This window comes from Magnolia sinica, chromosome 11 (assembly GCF_029962835.1).
Source record: "Magnolia sinica isolate HGM2019 chromosome 11, MsV1, whole genome shotgun sequence".
Lineage (NCBI taxonomy): Eukaryota > Viridiplantae > Streptophyta > Magnoliopsida > Magnoliales > Magnoliaceae > Magnolia > Magnolia sinica.
Genome location: NC_080583.1, coordinates 14,913,650 through 14,928,292, shown reverse-complemented (window position 1 = coordinate 14,928,292; position 14,643 = coordinate 14,913,650). Strand labels below are relative to the sequence as shown.

Sequence of the window (14,643 nt, the reverse complement as noted above, 5' to 3'; positions counted from 1 at the left end):
CAGGAATATTCGTTTGTTTTGAAACACAAGGCCGGAGTTGAAAACAAACCAGCGGATGCCCTTAGTAGGAGAGTGGCGTTGCTCAACTTCTTGAATGTAGAGGTAGTCGGATTTGAGCAACTGAAAGATGAATACCCCATATGTCCTGATTTTGAGAGTACTTACGCGTCGCTCTCTAGTAACCAACATATTATGGATGAATATGTTCTTAAAGATGGCTTTCTTTTTAAGGGAGACAGACTTTGTATTCCCCGTATGTCCCTTCGTGAATTCCTCATCTGGGAGCTTCATTCAGGAGGGATAACTGGCCATTTTGGTCATGATAAGACCATTGCCCTCGTGGAAGATCGTTTCTATTGGACAAGCCTCAAGCGAGACGTAGCCAAAGTTTTAGGGCAGTGTCAAACATGTCAGGTGGCAAAGCAAAGAAAGCAAAATACCGGGTTGTACACGCCATTGCCAGTGCCACATGCTCCGTGGTAGGACATTAGTATGGACTTCGTGCTCGGGCTTCCCAAGACTATAAAAAAGCACGATTCCGTTTTTGTCGTTGTGGACCGTTTTTCTAAAATGGCGCATTTCCTCCCATGTTCGAAGACGTCAGATGCGTCTCATGTTGCTCGTATCTTTTTTGATGGTGTGGTGCGTCTCCATGGGTTACCTAAAACCATAGTGTCTGATCGTGATATTCGATTTACTAGCTATTTTTGGAAGACACTGTGACACATTATGGGAACTCGTTTGCAATTTTCTACTGCTTACCACCCACAAACAGATGGTCAAACTGAAGTGGTAAACCGTAGCCTTGGAAATCTTCTACGTTGTCTAGTGGGTGAACATGTTAAGACTTGGGACCTAATTTTACCAACTGCTGAACTTGCTTATAATGGGTCAGTTAATAGATCTACAGGGTTGAGTCCTTTCGAAATTGTAAGTGGTTATAAACCTAGAATGCCCATAGATCTCTTACCTATGTCTGTTACCCAAAGGTCTTCTGAGTCAGCCGATGCATTCGCACGCCATATTCATGATTTGCATACACATATTAGACAACGGTTAAATAAGAGCAATGATGATTATAAAGTTTCAGCCGATTCTCATCGTAGAGTGCAAGAATTTCAAGAAGGAGACTATGTAATGGTGCGAATAAGGCCAGAGCGATTCTCTCAAGGATCAGCAAAGAAATTACAAACACGTAGTGCTGGACCATTCAAGATATTACAAAAGGTTGGGTCCAACGCGTATCGGGTTGACATTCCATCTGAAATGAGCATTAATCCAACTTTTAATGTGGAAGATCTAGTCCGTGCCCATACTCCCATTGTTGATACATCGTCCCTTTCATGGCCTTTTTCTGAGTTTGCTACCCAACCCCTTCCACCCCCTCCTCCATCCATTACCCATAAAGAAGCAATTGAGGAAATCTTGGATGACGAGAAAGTATCCACGAGAGATGGGGGTTTCAAAAGGTATCTTGTCAGGTGAAAAAACAAACCATCGTCTGAATCTACGTGGCTGTCGGGCGACGCATTGCAGGGTATTGATCCAGATCTACTTGAGCGTTACAAAAGTTTCAACTCGTCGGGGTCGAGTTTTTCTCACCCGAGGGGAATTGATGCGGACACAGGTGCATTCAAGGTGTACCAACGAAGAAAACGGTAACCACAAGTGCCGTCCTTGTGGATAGGCGAATATTGAGGAGCTGAAGACCTTTCACATGTGATTGGACATATAGAAGACCCCACTTAGGGAAGGCACATGTGAAGGAAGATTGGAGAAAAAAGACCGAGCGCCCAAACTTTTCCATACTTATGTTATTTACACGTTTTTTGACTTAGTTAGGGGTCTTTTAGTAATCTTATATCTTTATTTGCTTATCCGAGGGGTATTTTAGTAATTTTATGTCTTTATTTGCTTATTTAAGTGGGGTAAAGCCCTAAACACGAATTTCAACTATTGATTAATGAAAAGCAAACCCTTTGGTTGCCTCCTTCCTCTCTTCTCTCTAATGGTGCTTCTTCTCTCCCCTTGATCTTCTTCTTCTAATTTCTTCTTGTGACCCTCTAACTTCTTCAAGGTAATAACTTTCTTCCTTCTATTTTTCAGTTTTGGCTAATTCTTCTTCGATCAAAATCTTGAGAACCGATCTAAACCCTAAATTCTCAAATTCTCAAATCCCTAATCTGAGAAACTTCTTGGTTCTTCGGACTAGTGATTTTCATTGATCGATTGGGTGTGACCATGCAAGATCGGGAGGTCTCATCCCTCGCCGGATCCAACCTAAGTAGTAATTGAATTCCACACTCCATGGTTGTAGTGATGGCCCGCTCCATTGCATGTTTCTTTTATGATTTTCTCAGTTATGATGATTACTGTTAGAATTTTAGATCATTTATTCCTTTTATTTCCGCTATTTAATTATCTCCATGAGCATGCATCATAATTAGGGCTGTCCTGCGTCAAATAACGTATCCTACAGCCGTATCATTATCCATATCGGCATAGGCGGCTATGGGAAACAGTTCGTATCAGCCCAATACAAAAAATAATAATAAATAAATAAATAACTCGTAACAGCCTGTAGCGGCACCGATATGGGGCCAATACAACCATAAAAGCTTAATTTTGATTTTATTTTTATTTTTTTCGATCAAGTCAGTTCTTTTTTCATTTAAACCATGAAATAAAAATTTTAAAAAAATATATATTTAAAAAAAAAAAAAAGGTGAGAGACCTTAAAAACTCATTTTAGACTAGATTTAGACCTTCACCTTTTTTATATATTTTTTCATCTTCTTTTTTTTTTTGTTGTATTTCAATACAATGAGCTCTAGTTTACCAAATCATGCTTGATTCATGGTCAAATCAGAGACCATTTACTTAACCTTCCACAAGTCGAACCAACATGCAAACACTCTCATCAAAGCATGGTTTGATACACTGTCCAATACATGGTCAAAAAATAATAATAATAATAATAATAAATAAATAAATAAATAATGATGGATTCTTGGATATCTTATTGTTTTTTCTATTTTTCCAATTTTTTTTGCTTTAAAAAAATTATGACTGATACAACCCACATACCGATGCACAACACCGTATTATATCATTTCTCCACCAGGCCGATACCCCAACCAATACCGACATTCAGAATCATGACACCCCGACCGATACCGACATTCAAAACCATAACAACAGATAGGTCTAAAACTCAAAATGAATCATTGAACATGTGGGCCAAATTTAAAAGATTAAAATACTTAATTTTAAGTTGATCTTTAGTATCAAAGTGGACAATTAGCAAACATTTACTAAAGGCGGAAACAGAAACTAGCTAACAGTTTGAATTCAACAACCAAAGGTCCATTCAACAAACGGTTGGGATGATAAAACAAAACTGATTTTAGGAAGATCAGATATCTATAATGATTGATGGGACCCTTGATTTAGTTGGGTTAACTTGGGTTGAACAAGTTCACATTTGCAATTTGCAAGTGCTTATATATCAGTTATCAACTATCACACTTCGCCTTTTTTTAATCAAAAGATGGCATACTTTTATTGAAATACCCGCCCCAAAAGGCAAGAAAAGAATACAAGCTAACTACAACGAGAGAGAGAGAGAGAGAGAGAGAGAGATTGACTTTGCTGCATTCGAGAGAGAGAGAGAGAGAGAGAGATTGGCTTTGCTGCATTCATATAGGATGCCCATTCCCAAACGACAAGTTCAACTTTACTTTGCTGCATTCACATAGGATGCCCATTCCAAAACGACAAATTCAACTTTGCTAATAACATCTTCCACAGGAATATCCTTTGTTCCAAAAACATCTACTATTTCAGTCTTTCCCCAAATACACCAACGGATCGTCATAATAAGAAGCTACCGAGTCATAATAAGAAGCTTCCTAATAACTTTCCCGGATTGGCTAACCCTACCTTCATGCCAGGCCCGAAAGAGGTCCTTAACTGACCTTGCATCACTCAATCAATATGAAAGAGAACAAGAAAATGCTCCCACACCTTATGAAAAAAAGGGCAATGTATGAAAAAGCGATTGACCGATTCCACTTCCCAATGCACATCAAGTAAATGTACATCCCCCATGCACATCAAGTAAATGTTGCCTTGAGACAGCCCCATAAGCTCCCATCAGATACATCTGGCCTTTCACCCTTAGGATCTGGGATCATGTTTCCATGATCCAAACCATCTATATGATTGACCTCACCTTAGATGGGAATAGCTGGTTCAAATAAATGTACATCCCCCATGCAAATCAAGTACATGTTGCCTTGAGACAGCCCAATAAGCTCCCATCAGATACATCTGGACTTTCGCCCTTACGATCTGGCCGTGTCATCTTTCCATGATCCAAACCATCTATATGATTGAGCTCACCTTGGATGGGAATAGCTGGAAAAAATACCATCAGACACACTCCTTTGGTATGAATACGGGTGGCCTCATTAAAAATCGAATAATGAAAGTACTGAAATATTTCAATCCAAGAGGTTTTCTGGGCATACCTCATCCACAGGGAAGCATGACATATAAACAGTTTAGGACACTAAAAGGGACACCATTCCAACAGCAGAAGTCCAGACGTAACCTGTTGCAAGCAGTCAGCATGTATTCTAGGCACTAACAAACCTCAAGACAAGGTTGGAGTCCAGATTTTGTGACCCTACACACACATGAGCACCCTACATGCAGCAGCGAGAATTTGAAATCACTAGGAAAAATGCAAGCTTTCCATCATGTGGGCTACACTGTTTAGATCTATCCAAAAAACAGACCATTTTACACCACAAGTGGGCAACAGCATACAAAGCAGATGGACTTTCATAACGGTTTGTTTTAACCATGGCCCACCTGAGGAGGGAAATGGCCAGATTTTCTGGAAAGAAAGCCAGAACAGTGATTCAAACCAGATGGAAATCTTAGATTTGCAAAGGGGTTTAAAATAACTATGTTGCCCCAACAGCTGAAGCCCATGATTCAATTACCTCTCCCAGACAAGCAGCACCACTGCAAAAATTAAGGATGAGGCAGAACTTCCCTGATCTTTTGGGCCTGTTTGGATACCACCAAATAAGCTAAAAGCTACTTATTTCAATAATTTTTTAAAAACCTGTTGACTTGTTACTTTTCTATTTTTCTCTCATTCCCAGTCCATGTCAAAGGAGGCTCTCTCTCACTGTCCTTATCGAAGAAGGCCCTACATGATGGACTGTCCCCATCAAAGGTGGGCCCCACATGATGGATGACACCGTGTTAATGTGGGCCCCACATGACAGATGACCCCATATTAACAGGCGAATATGATGAACAACCCAATTCAAATGTGGGGCTTACATGATGGACAGTCCACATCAAAGGTGGGCTCCGCATGATGGGCAGTGGACATTGAAGTGGGGCCCCACATGATGGATGGCACACATTGAGGTGGGCCCAACTGATGGACGGCCCACATCGAAGGTTGGTACTTAATGATGAATGGCCTACATCCAAGGCGAGCCCCACATAATGGACAGTCCACAGTGAAGGTGGGGCCCACATGACAGACAGTCAACATCAAAGTTGGGCTTCATAGGATGGACGGTCCATGTCAAGGTGGGCCCCACATGATGGACGGTCCACATCAAAGGTCGGCCCTAATGATGAGTGGCCCACATCCAAGTGGGGGCAGCCAACATCAGAGGTGGGGCTCAGATGATGGATGGTTGACGGGATGGGCAGTGGATATTGAAGGTGAATCCCACACGATGGACTAACATTGATGGTGACCACCATGGATAACCAACATCTATGGGGCGCCTACATAATGGATGGTGCAAATTAAAGGTCGGACCCTCATGATGAATGGCTCACGTCCAAGGTGGACCTACATGATGTAGGGCCCACATCAAAGAGGCCCACGGCCCCACAATGAACAACCCACATCAAAGGTTGGCCCCACCTAATGCACACGTCCAAGGTGGGCCTACATGATGTAGGGCCCACATCAAAGGTGAGGCCCACGGCCCCACAATGAACAACCCACATCAAAGGTTGGCCCCACCTGATCCACGGTAAATATGAGGGTGGATCAAACAAAAACGAGAGATAAATACTTGAGTGATGTTGGAAACAAAACATGCTTTTTTTACTTTTTAGCTGACAAGTACGTTGTTTACCAAGCAAGCTTATTTACTTAATAAGTAAAAAACCAAGATAAGCTACTTATGCCGCTTATCTAAAGTAACTTCCAATCCAAACACCCCGTTCAAGTGCTCTACCATTGTCATTTCTAACATCATAATGTAATCACTCGTGACAATGGGCCGTTGAGTGGACCATCACTGCTCCGATAGCAAACAATAAGAACCCAAAATAAAAATAAAAAAATAGAGATACAGACGCAACTAGACTCAAAGAAACGTTAGTGGACCATCACTGCTCCAATACCAAGCAATAAGAACCCAAAATAATAAAATAAAAATAGAGATACAGACGCAACCAGAACTAATCACAACGTGAGAAACTACATAGCATAATTTGCTTCTCCCCGTTCATTTTTTCCAGTTCCTTTGCTGCTATTTTTTACCCTTAATAAAATTTTCAATTTATCCTTAAAAAAAAAAAAAAAAAAAAAAAAAAAAAGGAAATAAAAAAAAAAGAAATAAAAAAAAAAGAAGGAGAAGAAGAAGATTAAGGTAAGGAATACTACGTGGAATTGCTCAACAACCATAAGATATTGGTCCAAAGAAGATTTCTCGGGCATCATACCACTGTAGATGAATTCCCATCGCAATAAATCAAGGAGGTTGTTGGGGTCGGGGATTTGCAGCAGGGATTAGTGAAATCCACGGATTTCAAATCTCCCTTCTTTGTTTTTCATTGAGGATTTGACTAATCCTTGAATTTCCCAAATCCACACCCTCATACATCCATGGATTTGGGGAAAATCCAAATTCACACCCGTAGTGACTAACCGCAGGGGTAAAATTGGTCAAACAATACATGTGTGTGTGAGGGGGGGGTACGGATAAGGATGTGTTTGGTTGCACCAAATTGCAAGAAATTTTCACCAAATTAGACTTATTAATCATCAAAATTCTTGAATTTCCCAAATCCACATCTCCGTAAATCCATGGCTTTGGGGCAAATCCAAATCCACGCCCCCAATGACTGATTGAAGGGATAAAATTGGCCAAACACTACTACTCACGTTATATATAATAGAGATAAAGGTGCGTTTGGTTGCACCAAATTTCATGAAATTTTCACCAATTAAACTAATTAATCATGAAATTCCGTGATATTTGGTGCACCCAAACGCACCCTAAAATGAGATAAACTCATTATTTAGGGCTTCAACGTTTCAAATAACCCAACATAGAAAAATAGTTAGGGATCATAAAACTTTATAAAAAATAAATAAATAAATAAAAAATAAAAAAATAGTGAGCTTTCGATGAATCCAAACGACCTTCAGAAGACGGAGAACAGGAAATCGAAATCGACCTGGTGAAATAAAAGGCTATCTGTTTGGATCTCATGCAATCGATTAAATCACGATGAAGATCGATTCCAAAAGGAGGAACAGCGGCCTGATATCAGATCATCATCATCACCATCATTTCAACGAAACGTATTTCTAAAATTCAGGCGAGCAACTTCAGACGAAGAGATCGGGGCTTACCGTCGTAGTTAAAAAATCAAAACCCTAACAGCTCCTTGGCATCTTCCGATCTGTATGCCTTTTGAGGGAGTCCTAGGGATCCCCACCACGGATGGACCATGCCCCAAAAATCGCTGCGATTCGGATGATCGTAGCCGCCAATCTTGGACGCTATGGATCCAGCTACTGGGAACGTCTAATATCCCAGATTTTTGGGGCATGGTCCAGCCGCAGTAGGGCCCAGGAGATGAACGGACCGGATTGCTGGCAACTGACCTGAAAATGGAGGGTCTTGAGGGACGAGGAGAGGCAACCTCTCTTCCTCCAGGAAAAGAGAAGCTGCCGACTGGAGCTGGATTGAAAACCTACGCTTCGGAATCGAAGCTTTAAATCTCCGGGTTGTTAACGTGGACCGTCCATTTTAATCCAACGGCTCCTAATGCGAGTAGCTGTTGTTGGATAGTCGGTGCTGAACACGCGTAATTATATAGGCGATTCGCATGCAAGTGCTGCGTAAATTCAAGCCGTCCAAAAAGATGGCCCCTACCACAAAGAATATCTAATGCAAACATCACTGGTAACTTGTCCAAGTGGGCCACACCTGTGAGCAGTTTGGCCTGAACTCTGCTTTAGGTGATCTTGTGCTGGGGCCAGGCGTTTGGACCAGCTCAGAGTCCACCCGCGTGTGGCTAGTCGAACAACAGCGTCTGTACGATACGTGGCCGTAGTCTTGGTAGAGGTTACACTGGTTTTAAATTCTGACATGTGGGGCCCACGGTCCCAAGATCTAGACCATGCATCTGTTTGGCCCCACTTCTGATGGAGGATGCCCAGAAAATTGACCACATTGGAAGATTCGAGTGACTGATATGAAATTTTTTCAATTGAAGATATTATTTTATCAAGTCTATGTTTAGTATAGCCCATCTACAGTGGGACAACAGATCCACGGTCTGGATTACGGAACTATGGGCTCGTTATATAAAGATGGAGGCCGACTTCGTGGGCCGGCGTGATGAGAGTGTAAAAGATCAGGCCCGTCCAAAACGGAAGCAAGCCGTATACCATCAGGAACGGTCTCGATATGGGCACTCACCATGAAAACTTTTTGGAGTTATCATGTCGTTTATATTACATCCATCCCGTTAATCAGATGAGTCCCACTAGGATGAAGAGTCCGTTAGTAAAATCAGTTTGATCGGAAAGTCAGGTGGGCCACATTGAGTGAATTTATAGATTTTAGGCATAATTTTATATCGGTACTGTGTTGTAGCTCTGGTAATTTTTGGACACCTCTGGTTTTTATCTGTACGGTGAAAAGGAGGTGGCTTAACTGATGAACGGAGTAGATGTCATACACGCGTGCGTCCCGTCGGGTCCAATATATCACAGGTGTTGCAAGCGATTTCTACAATCGGAGTTGCCGAAGATTCCAGAAGAATCGTCCGATGCGCTTGTATTCGCGAGCGAATTAGGTGCGGTCCTGGCGTTACCCAATGCGGTGTGGCCCTCACCGTGGGTCCACTGTGATGTATGTATAGCACGGGAGCGGATCAGGTGAGACAGTCATCCACCGAGGTGGGTGGAACCCCTGACTGTGGGGCTCACAGCATGTATGTACCTTAAATCCACGCCGTCCAACCGTTTTTAAAGCATGATCCAAAAAATGAAGCAGATCTAAATCTTATGCGGACCATATCTCAGGAAAAAGTAGTGATTGAATCCCTACCGTTGAGAACTTCACGGGACTCACTGGAATGTTTATTTGTCATCCAACCTATTAATAAGGTCATAAAAATATCAACGAAGAGACCCTACTAATATCAGCTTGATCTAAAACTTTTGTAGTCCGTCAAAAGTTTTTAATGATCCATTACCACTGTTTCCCGTATTATGTATTATGGTCCATCTGAGATTTTGATCCACTTCAATTTTTGGATTATGCTTTAAAATGAGCTTCGAATGTGGATGGACGGCATAGATATAGTCACATACATCACATTGCGCCCAGAGTCCTGGGTCCCAACTACCTCTTGCGCGAATTGCGTATCTATACCGTCCATCAGTTTTTTTTCTCATTTTAGGACATGAGACTGAGACCACACATGAATAAATAAAAATTTTAGGTGGAAAAATCTAATCCCTCACAGTTGACTGGAAAATCTTAACCATTGATTATTGGGCACTTGTTTAATGTTTTCAGGCCGTTGGTTATTTTTAATTAAAATTTGCCCCCGATTTTGACAGATCGATTGGGATGACTTTATATATCACTCAATCAATCTAGTGGCTCCAAATTTGGACGTTTATCTATCTCGTCCTTTTTTAATTCATGAAGTCGGTTACGCTTCAGTTGCTTGAGGAGTAAGTTATTCCATGAATTCTGTGCGTGGGGCCAACTAGCTGTTTGTACGGCTTTAACTTGCGCACGAGAGTCACCTGCAGTAAAAGTTGGACGCCTCAGATAGCACGCGGATTTAACCATTACGTGGGCCACCACAACGCACGGGAATTTCGTGTACGCGGATTTCCTACCAAAGCCTTTCCAACGAAGTAACTGCTAACTTAGATGGGCCCACCGTGATACTTGTTAGAAATCCACCCCGTTCATCCCATTTTTTAGATCATTTTAAGATGTGGGACCAATAAAATGAGGCAAATCCAAGCTTAAATAGCCTGTATGACAAGAAAAAGTGAGGATGTCGTGCTTACCGTTGAAACATTTGTAAAGCTTATATGAGTTTGGAGCCCCTGGACTTGAAACCCCTGGATTCGGAGCCCCTCGATTTAAAATCGTCTTGTTGTGTTTGTCACCCTATATTAATGGGTAGAATGGCACCATCGAGTTGGGGTTGGTGGGTAGTCTTAGTAACTGCATGTTTCAAATAAAGGGTTTCAAATCCCCTATAATAGGGGTATCAAATCCACTGTGAGAGCTTGATTTACACCTAAATTTATTTCAATAATTGTATGTGTAACACGTGTCTCATTGTATTATTAATCTATTGTTCTATTGGGCACATGACCTACTAATGATGTCCAAAAACAATTAGATTATTAAGGGTGTTGATGATAAAATCTGGACCACCCTTCATCGCACTCCTGATACTTGGTGTTGTCCTTAAGTCTTGCAACAGAAAAGAAAACAAAGGAGACCCTGGCTAGATCAGGGGACCCTCCGATACCAAATTCAAGTTGAAATTTTGGGTCTAAGTAACGTAAGGTAGACTTAGAGTGTTAGATGTAGCATACCTGTTTCCATAGAAATGTCTCCCATTTATACCTTTCATCTAAAGTAGACCTATCCGTTATTCTCAACACCTTATTAGGCCTTAACCACGAACAACGGAGGTTGTGCGAATGGAGATCGTGCGGAAGTCATACAGGTGTGGACGGTTAAGTAGTTATCCTAAGAATGCGACATCGGGGATAATCTGAGCACTAAGGATGAACCGAGGTCCAACTCGAAACGGTCCTTGTGGTCGGTTCTCGCAATGGCGGTATCCGTCAGACTCGAAGGGAGAGCCCGGTACTATACTTATATTCCGAGCCTGATTTCACTTTACTCGGAGATCGGAGGAAGTTATACCACATTGTGTAGTGCTTTGCTGGCCCAAACTGCTTGGAGTATGATACGGGTTGACTCGGAGTGACGTGTAAAATTTCCCATAATAAGTGGCATCATTATTAATTACTTTAATATGATGATCAACACCGTCCAAACATTATCCATATAAATCAATAGTTAAAAATCATTGGTTAGTCATTCGGACATGATCTTGTGGTTGTGGCCCATCCGAAAGTTGGAATTTCATCATTTTCGGGAAAAGTATATATTTCAACAGGCTTATTACAACTATTGTGTAAAAAATTATATAAGTTCGTTAATTAAAGATATTAAAGTTGCTTTACTAATTAAATTCAAACCCCTACAAATATAGAATAGCTACTTTCAGATTAAAGTTGATTCTCAATATATGTTGCCAAACACGGGAAGAGGATTTCAAATCCAAGGGTTTCAAATTCATGCTCCCAAGCCGACCCTAAGAACAACTTTAATCTAAAAGTAGCTATTTATAGTATGTTTGCAAGAGTTTGAATTTAATTACTAAATCAATTTTAATATCTCTAATTAGTGAATTTATATAATTTTTGACATAATAGATGTAATAAGCTCACCGAAATATATACTTTGTCAAAAAATGATGAAATTTCAAGTCTCAGATGGGTCACAAGCACAAGAACATGTCTGAGTGACTAACCAGTGATTTTTAACCATTGATTTTACATGGACGATGTTTGGATAGTTCTCGTCATCATATTAAAGTAATTATAGTGATGCAATTGATAATCTAATTATTTTATGATATCATTAGTGGGTCATGGGTCAAATAGATTAATAGTCTAATGATACACATATTACACATGCAATTATGATTAGATTATTATGCCAAATGACCCATAATATTTTCTTTCTTTTTAATTTATTCCCGTAGAAATGACCTTATAGACATTATGGATGGTGTTGGTGCAAAAATCTGGTTCGTCCTCTTAGACCTTCGTATACCTGCACGGAAAGAGGACAAAGGAGACCCTGGCTTGAGCAGGGGACCCTCCGATGCCAAAGTCAGGCCTGGATTCTGGGTCTAAATGTATTGAGGGGTTTTGAGAAAGAATCTTTTTCTTACCTCACAAGACGATGGAGGTTTCTCTTTATAGCTGCAGGAGCATTTAATCGTACGAGGATTCTTCTCCTAATATCGTGTGCGGGATCCTCTCCTGGTATCACGGAGAAAGGATCGTGCCTATCTCCAGTCTTCGTCCGATCCCGTGAGCTTCGGGGTCGGGGATCTTATCCCAAGATATTCGGGGTGAGGCTTTATCTTGCGCTGGCCGATCCGATAAGAAGATCGGCCCGATGCATGCCCGGATTGCTGATGTGTCGTCCGAGCCGACTCAACTTCTGTCTCGGTTCAGTGAACCATGCCTCGGATCTGACACATCCTTTGGCGACCCGAGGCATAAAGTCCGAGTCTCCGAACTCCGTATCTTTTGTCCCCAACAATTCATATCCAAAACTTAAGGCCCGTTTAGCTAGGCGGATTGGAAGCGATTGGATGGTATTGAACTCAGTCCGAGACAATAAGTAGTCATTTAATGCATTCTGTGTCGCCTTTGACGGGAGACTGTTCAGTTTCTGACATCGCATGCGCCGACAGCCGTCAAATGGCTCACCCCGCCAATGAGGGTTGGACACGTAGCAAGGGCATTATTGTCGTCAGTCGACGTGCGCCACGTGTCGAGTGGGGGAGTCGATGTAGGCGTCGAATCATTTTCCCATTAATTGCTTCCGCTACATGGCAATCTTATAAAATGGTGGGGGTCCCGCATTTCGAACTTCTACTGCCATTCCCGCTTTGCTTTTCCTTTAGAGCTTTTTCGGTCTTTCGTCTTCTTCCTTTCCTCTTTCTTAACTGTCAGCGGCTCCTTTCGCCATTTCTGTTTTCCTTCCTCCCTCCGGTGAGTCTCCCCTTCCTCTTTATTTAGTGATAATGGCGGCTAGAGGTTCTCGAAGTCCCCAGGAGGGAGTTTCCGGAGATGAAGGCGAAGCGCAACGTTTTTGGAATGTTGCGGAATCGCCTTCCTTACTGACAGAGATAGCAGTTGATGCGAACGCTGCTTTTCTTTCTTAGAGGGTCACTGAAGCTCCGGCGGAGCGCCCTGCCTCCGTTGATCCTCCTCGTGGTGGGTCGTCTTTAATAACCTGCCCGGGAAGGCCTAATCTTCCAAGGGGCATGGAGGAAGAAGAAGAGGAGGAGGAGGAAATGTTGATTGCCGAGGGAACCTCTGGGCCGGTTCCTGTTGATGAGTCGGCACACGCCGAGTCTGAAGGAGAAGGATCAGGGGATGATCCAAGCAGCCCGGTTCCTTCAGTTTTAACTAAGGCGGATTTAGACAGAATCCGAATATCACATCCCTGAATCAGTTATCACTTATCTCCCCCGTCCGAATGACTTGCCGGATCATCCTCCTGCTGGGGCGGTCGCGATCTACCAAGTCTCGATGCAGTGCGGCTTGCGTCTGCCCCTTCAGGCCATTGTCCGGGGAGTTTTATCTCGTATTCAGATTGCCCTGGGGCAAATAGTTCCGAATGGGTGGAGGAACTTATTCGGGTGTGCGGTGTTGTGGGCTGAGATGAAACAGTCACCGCTAACAGTCGACGAATTTCTCCACCTGTACCAAGTGCGCGTGAACCCGAACTACCCCGGCTTTTACGTCTTCGCTGCTTGGCGGGGCGGAGGCGGCTCCCTAATAACTGACCCTCCCACTTCCAACAAACATTGGAGAGAACGTTGGTTTTGGGCCTGTGGTCGCTGGGAGACGGCTGAGTCCGGGTCCTACAAGGCTCGTGTTCCTCGGGCGTTCCAGAGAGCAGGTGACTTAGGTCTTCTCTCTTGCCCTTCTTTATTTTTGTAATATTCTAAGTCTGACGGGCTTGTGTCTGGCAGATATTCCGAAGAAGCGGCAAAAGCTCGGCTCCAGTGCTACAGCTCGGATCAAAGAGTTGAGGACGTTAGATCCGGCAGATAGGTCCTGGAAGGTGCTCTTACAGCCGGAGCGTCTTCATCTCGCAGGTCTTGACTCGGCCATCACAGGTAATGGAAAAATGTATCTTCATGTACCTTCTGAATTTTTCCTGACTTACTTCGTTTTTTTTTATTTTTAGATTTGCCCGAAGCTCGACCCCATCTCAGGGTTGTTCCCGAATCGGTCCCCTCAGAAATGACTGGAGCTCGTCCTTCTCTTAGGGCGGTCTCGAAGTTAAAGGCTCCTCCGCGATCAGTTCTTCTGTCGGAGCCTCGGCCGCCGAAGAGACAAAGAGTGGTGCGGAAGGAGAAGGAGCCTGCGAGTTCTTCTGCCCCTACTGTCGTCGTAATTTCTGACCCGGAAGAAAGGGCGGAAGCGACGGTGGC

At 42.7% G+C, this 14,643-nt stretch overlaps 2 long non-coding RNA genes across 2 annotated transcripts; one reads left to right on the top strand and one right to left on the bottom strand.

Annotated features, from left to right (window-relative positions):
• Nucleotides 1-4,032: 4,032 nt before the first annotated feature.
• On the bottom strand, nt 4,033-8,233 carry LOC131218863 (uncharacterized). Its single transcript, XR_009157874.1, has 2 exons — nt 7,691-8,233; nt 4,033-6,347 (listed from the first exon to the last, which is right to left on the bottom strand). It is a non-coding gene; the product is annotated as an uncharacterized LOC131218863 (long non-coding RNA).
• On the top strand, nt 5,771-6,152 carry LOC131218865 (uncharacterized). The gene is made up of 2 exons (XR_009157876.1): nt 5,771-5,884; nt 5,984-6,152. It is a non-coding gene; the product is annotated as an uncharacterized LOC131218865 (long non-coding RNA).
• Nucleotides 8,234-14,643: the final 6,410 nt, after the last annotated feature.